Genomic DNA, 8,256 nt, shown 5'->3' on the forward strand with positions numbered 1-8,256 from the left:
AGTTTCCTAGGGTGATTTTAAATATGTATGGGGTTTATAATTGTAGTTGTCAATGGTATAAGGTTATTTTTGGCCATTTTATATGAAAGTGTACTGTCTCTTTAAGAAATTTCACTTTTGAATTGGGGGCTGGAAATCACAGTATAGCACTGTCAAGGCACCCCTAAGAAGGTTCCCAGGGTGATTTTAAATATGTATGGGGTTTATAATTGTAGTGGGCAATGGTATAAGGTTATTTTTGGCCATTTTATATGAAAGTGTACTGTCTCTTTAAGAACTTAACTTTTGAATTGGGGGCTGGAAATCGCAGTATAGCATTGTCAAGACACCCTGGGAAGGTTCCCAGGGTGATTTTAAATATGTATGGGGTTTAAAATTGTAGTAGGCAATGGTATAAGGTTATTTTTGGCCATTTTATATGAAAGTGTATTGTCTCTTTAAGAAACTTAACTTTTGAATTGGGGACTGGAAATCGCAGTATAGCACTGTCAAGACACCCTGGGAAGGTTCCCAGGGTGATTTTAAATATGTATGGGGTTTATAATTGTAGTGGGCAATGGTATAAGGTTATTTTTGGCCATTTTATATGAAAGTGTACTGTCTCTTTAAGAAACTTAACTTTTGAATTGGGGGCTGGAAATCGCAGTATAGCACTGTCAAGACACCCTAAGAAGGTTCCCAGGGTGATTTTAAATATGTATGGGGTTTATAATTGTAGTGGGCAATGGTATAAGGTTATTTTTGGCCATTTTATATGACAGTGTACTGTCTCTTTAAGAAATTTCACTTTTGAATTGGGGGCTGGAAATCGCAGTATAGCATTTTCAGGACACCCTGGGGAGGTTCCCAGGGTGATTTTAATTATGTATGGGGTTTATAATTGTAGTGGGCAATGGTATAAGGTTATTTTTGGCCATTTTATATGAAAGTGTACTGTCTCTTTAAGAAATTTCACTTTTGAATTGTGGGCTGGAAATCGCAGTATAGCACTGTCAAGACACCCTAAGAAGGTTCCCAGGGTGATTTTAAATATGTATGGGGTTTATAATTGTAGTGGGCAATGGTATAAGGTTATTTTTGGCCATTTTATATGAAAGTGTACTGTCTCTTTAAGAAATTTCTCTTTTGAATTGTGGGCTGGAAATCGCAGTATAGCACTGTCAAGACACCCTAAGAAGGTTCCCAGGGTGATTTTAAATATGTATGGGGTTTATAATTGTAGTGGGCAATGGTATAAGGTTATTTTTGGCCATTTTATTTGAAAGTGTACTGTCTCTTTAAGAAACTTTACTTTTGAATTGGGGGCTGGAAATCGCAGTATAGCACTGTCAAGACACCCTAAGAAGGTTCCCAGGGTGATTTTAAATATGTATGGGGTTTATAATTGTAGTGGGCAATGGTATAAGGTTATTTTTGGCCATTTTATATGAAAGTGTACTGTCTCTTTAAGAAATTTCACTTTTGAATTGGAGGCTGGAAATCGCAGTATAGCATTTTCAGGACACCCTGGGGAGGTTCCCAGGGTGCTTTTAAATATATATGGGGTTTATAATTGTAGTGGGCAATGGTATAAGGTTATTTTTGGCCATTATATATGAAAGCGTACTGTCTCTTTAAGAAATTTAACTTTTGAATTGGGGGCTGGAAATCGCAGTATAGCACTGTCAAGAAACCCTAAGAAGGTTCCCAGGGTGATTTTAAATATGTATGGGGTTTATAATTGTAGTGGGCAATGGTATAAGGTTATTTTTAACCATTTTATATGAAAGTATACTGTCTCTTTAAGAAACTTAACTTTTGAATTGGGGGCTGGAAATCGCAGTATAGCATTTTCAGGACACCCTGGGGAGGTTCCCAAGGTGATTTTAAATATGTATGGGGTTTATAATTGTAGTGGGCAATGGTATAAGGTTATTTTTGGCCATTTTATATGAAAGTGTACTGTCTCTTTAAGAAATTTCACTTTTGAATTGTGGGCTGGAAATCGCAGTATAGCACTGTCAAGACACCCTAAGAAGTTTCCTAGGGTGATTTTAAATATGTATGGGGTTTATAATTGTAGTTGTCAATGGTATAAGGTTATTTTTGGCCATTTTATATGAAAGTGTACTGTCTCTTTAAGAAATTTCACTTTTGAATTGGGGGCTGGATATCACAGTATAGCACTGTCAAGGCACCCCTAAGAAGGTTCCCAGGGTGATTTTAAATATGTATGGGGTTTATAATTGTAGTGGGCAATGGTATAAGGTTATTTTTGGCCATTTTATATGAAAGTGTACTGTCTCTTTAAGAACTTAACTTTTGAATTGGGGGCTGGAAATCGCAGTATAGCATTGTCAAGACACCCTGGGAAGGTTCCCAGGGTGATTTTAAATATGTATGGGGTTTAAAATTGTAGTAGGCAATGGTATAAGGTTATTTTTGGCCATTTTATATGAAAGTGTATTGTCTCTTTAAGAAACTTAACTTTTGAATTGGGGACTGGAAATCGCAGTATAGCACTGTCAAGACACCCTGGGAAGGTTCCCAGGGTGATTTTAAATATGTATGGGGTTTATAATTGTAGTGGGCAATGGTATAAGGTTATTTTTGTCCATTTTATATGAAAGTGTACTGTCTCTTTAAGAAACTTAACTTTTGAATTGGGGGCTGGAAATCGCAGTATAGCACTGTCAAGACACCCTAAGAAGGTTCCCAGGGTGATTTTAAATATGTATGGGGTTTATAATTGTAGTGGGCAATGGTATAAGGTTATTTTTGGCCATTTTATATGACAGAGTACTGTCTCTTTAAGAAATTTCACTTTTGAATTGGGGGCTGGAAATCGCAGTATAGCATTTTCAGGACACCCTGGGGAGGTTCCCAGGGTGATTTTAATTATGTATGGGGTTTATAATTGTAGTGGGCAATGGTATAAGGTTATTTTTGGCCATTTTATATGAAAGTGTACTGTCTCTTTAAGAAACTTAACTTTTGAATTGGGGGCTGGAAATCGCAGTATAGCACTGTCAAGACACCCTAAGAAGGTTCCCAGGGTGATTTTAAATATGTATGGGGTTTATAATTGTAGTGGGCAATGGTATAAGGTTATTTTTGGCCATTTTATATGAAAGTGTACTGTCTCTTTAAGATATTTCACTTTTGAATTGTGGGCTGGAAATCGCAGTATAGCACTGTCAAGACACCCTAAGAAGGTTCCCAGGGTGATTTTAAATATGTATGGGGTTTATAATTGTAGTGGGCAATGGTATAAGGTTATTTTTGGCCATTTTATATGAAAGTGTACTGTCTCTTTAAGAAATTTCACTTTTGAATTGTGGGCTGGAAATCGCAGTATAGCACTGTCAAGACACCCTAAGAAGGTTCCCAGGGTGATTTTAAATATGTATGGGGTTTATAATTGTAGTGGGCAATGGTATAAGGTTATTTTTGGCCATTTTATATGAAAGTGTACTGTCTCTTTAAGAAATTTCACTTTTGAATTGTGGGCTGGAAATCGCAGTATAGCACTGTCAAGACACCCTAAGAAGGTTCCCAGGGTGATTTTAAATATGTATGGGGTTTATAATTATAGTGGGCAATGGTATAAGGTTATTTTTGGCCATTTTATATGAAAGTGTACTGTCTCTTTAAGAAATTTCACTTTTGAATTGGGGGCTGGAAATCGCAGTATAGCATTTTCAGGACACCCTGGGAAGGTTCCCAGGGTGATTTTAAATATGTATGGGGTTTATAATTGTAGTGGGCAATGGTATAAGGTTATTTTTGGCCATTTTATATGAAAGTGTACTGTCTCATTAAGAAATTTCACTTTTGAATTGTGGGCTGGAAATCGCAGTATAGCACTGTCAAGACACCCTAAGAAGCTTCCCAGGGTGATTTTAAATATGTATGGGGTTTATAATTGTAGTGGGCAATGGTATAAGGTTATTTTTGGCCATTTTATATGAAAGTGTACTGTCTCTTTAAGAACGTAACTTTTGAATTGGGGGCTGGAAATCGCAGTATAGCACTGTCAAGACACCCTAAGAAGGTTCCCAGGGTGATTTTAAATATGTATGGGGTTTATAATTGTAGTGGGCAATGGTATAAGGTTATTTTTGGCCATTTTATATGAAAGTGTACTGTCTCTTTAAGAAATTTCACTTTTGAATTGGGGGCTGGAAATCGCAGCATAGCACTGTCAAGACACCCTAAGAAGGTTCCCAGGGTGATTTTAAATATGTATGGGGTTTATAATTGTAGTGGTCAATGGTATAAGGTTATTTTTGGCCATTTTATATGAAAGTGTACTGTCTCTTTAAGAAACTTAACTTTTGAATTGGGGGCTGGAAATCGCAGTATAGCATTTTCAGGACACCCTGGGAAGGTTCCCAGGGTGATTTTAAATATGTATGGGGTTTATAATTGTAGTGGGCAATGGTATAAGTTTATTTTTGGCCATTTTATATGAAATTGTACTGTCTCTTTAAGAAACGTAACTTTTGAATTGGGGGCTGGAAATCGCAGTATAGCACTGTCAAGACACCCTAAGAAGGTTCCCAGGGTGATTTTAAATATGTATGGGGTTTAAAATTGTAGTGGGCAATGGTATAAGGTTATTTTTGGCCATTTTATATGAAAGTGTACTGTCTCTTTAAGAAACGTAAGTTTTGAATTGGGGGCTGGAAATCACAGTATAGCACTGTCAAGACACCCTAAGAAGGTTCCCAGGGTGATTTTAAATATGTATGGGGTTTATAATTGTAGTGGGCAATGGTATAAGGTTATTTTTGGCCATTTTATATGAAAGTGTACTGTCTCTTTAAGAAACTTAACTTTTCAATTGGGGGCTGGAAATCGCAGTATAGCATTTTCAGGACACCCTGGGAAGGTTCCCAGGGTGATTTTGAATATGAATGGGCTTTATAATTGTACTGGGCAATGGTATAAGGTTATTTTTTGCCATTTTGTATGAAAGTGTACTGTCTCTTTAAGAAACTTTACTTTTGAATTGGGGGCTGGAAATCGCAGTATAGCACTGTCAAGAAACCCTAAGAAGGTTCCCAGGGTGATTTTAAATATGTATGGGGTTTATAATTGTAGTAGGCAATGGTATAAGGTTAGTTTTGGCCATTTTATATGAAAGTGTAGTGTCTCTTTAAGAAACTTACCTTTTGAATTGGGGGCTGGAAATCGCAGTATAGCACTGTCAAGAAACCCTAAGAAGATTCCCAGGGTGATTTTAAATATGTATGGTGTTTATAATTGTAGTGGGCAATGGTATAAGGTTATTTTTGGCCATTTTATATGAAAGTGTACTGTCTCTTTAAGAAACTTTACTTTTGAATTGTGGGCTGGAAATCGCAGTATAGCACTGTCAAGACACCCTAAGAAGGTTCCCAGGGTGATTTTAAATATGCATGGGGTTTATAATTGTAGTGGGCAATGCTATAAGGTTATTTTTGGCCATTTTATATGAAAGTGTACTGTCTCTTTAAGAAATTTCACTTTTGAATTGGGGGCTGGAAATCGCAGTATAGCATTTTCAGGACACCCTAAGAAGGTTCCCAGGGTGATTTTAAATATGTATGGGGTTTATAATTGTAGTGGGCAATGGTATAAGGTTATTTTTGGCCATTTTATATGAAAGTGTACTGTCTCTTTAAGAACGTAACTTTTGAATTGGGGGCTGGAAATCGCAGTATAGCACTGTCAAGACATCCTAAGAAGGTTCCCAGGGTGATTTTAAATATGTATGGGGTTTATAATTGTAGTGGGCAATGGTATAAGATTATTTTTGGCCATTTTATATGAAAGTGTACTGTCTCTTTAAGAACTTAACTTTTGAATTGGGGACTGGAAATCGCAGTATTGCACTGTCAAGAAACCCTAAGAAGGTTCCCAGGGTGATTTTAAATATGTATGGGGTTTATAATTGTAGTGCGCAATGGTATAAGGTTATTTTTGGCCATTTTATATGAAAATGTATTGTCTCTTTAAGAAACTTAACTTTTGAATTGGGGGCTGGAAATCGCAGTATAGCACTGTCAAGACACCCTGGGAAGGTTCCCAGGGTGATTTTAAATATGTATGGGGTTTATAATTGTAGTGGGCAATGGTATAAGGTTATTTTTGGCCATTTTATATGAAAGTGTACTGTCTCTTTAAGAAATTTCACTTTTGAATTGGGGGCTGGAAATTGCAGTATAGCACTGTCAAGACACCCTAAGAAGGTTCCCAGGGTGATTTTAAATATGTATGGGGTTTATAATTGTAGTGGGCAATGGTATAAGGTTATTTTTGGCCATTTTATATGAAAGTGTACTGTCTCTTTAAGAAACTTAACTTTTGAATTGGGGGCTGGAAATCGCAGTATAGTACTGTCAAGACACCCTAAGAAGGTTCCCAGGGTGATTTTAAATATGTATGGGGTTTATAATTGTAGTGGGCAATGGTATAAAGTTGTTTTTGGCCATTTTATATGAAAGTGTACTGTCTCTTTAAGAAATTTCAGTTTTGAATTGTGGGCTGGAAATCGCAGTATAGCACTGTCCAGACACCCTAAGAAGGTTCCCAGGGTGATTTTAAATATGTATGGGGTTTATAATTGTAGTGGGCAATGGTATAAGGTTATTTTTGGCCATTTTATATGAAAGTGTACTGTCTCTTTAAGAACGTAACTTTTGAATTGTGGGCTGGAAATCGCAGTATAGCACTGTCAAGACACCCTAAGAAGGTTCCTAGGGTGATTTTAAATATGTATGGGGTTTATAATTGTAGTTGGCAATGGTATAAGGTTATTTTTGGCCATTTTATATGAAAATGTATTGTCTCTTTAAGAAACTTAACTTTTGAATTGGGGGCTGGAAATCGCAGTATAGCACTGTCAAGACACCCTGGGAAGGTTCCCAGGGTGATTTTAAATATGTATGGGGTTTATAATTGTAGTGGGCAATGGTATAAGGTTATTTTTGGCCATTTTATATGAAAGTGTACTGTCTCTTTAAGAAATTTCACTTTTGAATTGGGGGCTGGAAATTGCAGTATAGCACTGTCAAGACACCCTAAGAAGGTTCCCAGGGTGATTTTAAATATGTATGGGGTTTATAATTGTAGTGGGCAATGGTATAAGGTTATTTTTGGCCATTTTATATGAAAGTGTACTGTCTCTTTAAGAAACTTAACTTTTGAATTGGGGGCTGGAAATCGCAGTATAGCACTGTCAAGACACCCTAAGAAGGTTCCCAGGGTGATTTTAAATATGTATGGGGTTTATAATTGTAGTGGGCAATGGTATAAGGTTGTTTTTGGCCATTTTATATGAAAGTGTACTGTCTCTTTAAGAACGTAACTTTTGAATTGGGGGCTGGAAATCGCAGTATAGCACTGTCAAGACACCTTGATATGGTTCCCAGGGTGATTTTAAATATGTATGGGGTTTATAATTGTAGTGGGCAATGGTATAAGGTTATTTTTGGCCATTTTATATGAAAGTGTACTGTCTCTTTAAGAAATTTCACTTTTGAATTGGAGGCTGGAAATCGCAGTATAGCATTTTCAGGACACCCTGGGGAGGTTCCCAGGGTGCTTTTAAATATATATGGGGTTTATAATTGTAGTGGGCAATGGTATAAGGTTATTTTTGGCCATTATATATGAAAGCGTACTGTCTCTTTAAGAAATTTAACTTTTGAATTGGGGGCTGGAAATCGCAGTATAGCACTGTCAAGAAACCCTAAGAAGGTTCCCAGGGTGATTTTAAATATGTATGGGGTTTATAATTGTAGTGGGCAATGGTATAAGGTTATTTTTAACCATTTTATATGAAAGTATACTGTCTCTTTAAGAAACTTAACTTTTGAATTGGGGGCTGGAAATCGCAGTATAGCATTTTCAGGACACCCTGGGGAGGTTCCCAGGGTGATTTTAAATATGTATGGGGTTTATAATTGTAGTGGGCAATGGTATAAGGTTATTTTTGGCCATTTTATATGAAAGTGTACTGTCTCTTTAAGAAATTTCACTTTTGAATTGTGGGCTGGAAATCGCAGTATAGCACTGTCAAGACACCCTAAGAAGTTTCCTAGGGTGATTTTAAATATGTATGGGGTTTATAATTGTAGTTGTCAATGGTATAAGGTTATTTTTGGCCATTTTATATGAAAGTGTACTGTCTCTTTAAGAAATTTCACTTTTGAATTGGGGGCTGGAAATCACAGTATAGCACTGTCAAGGCACCCCTAAGAAGGTTCCCAGGGTGATTTTAAATATGTA

Source organism: Phyllobates terribilis, unplaced genomic scaffold (genome assembly GCF_046119375.1).
Source record: "Phyllobates terribilis strain yellow unplaced genomic scaffold, ASM4611937v1 Scaffold_153__1_contigs__length_4458050, whole genome shotgun sequence".
NCBI lineage: Eukaryota > Metazoa > Chordata > Amphibia > Anura > Dendrobatidae > Phyllobates > Phyllobates terribilis.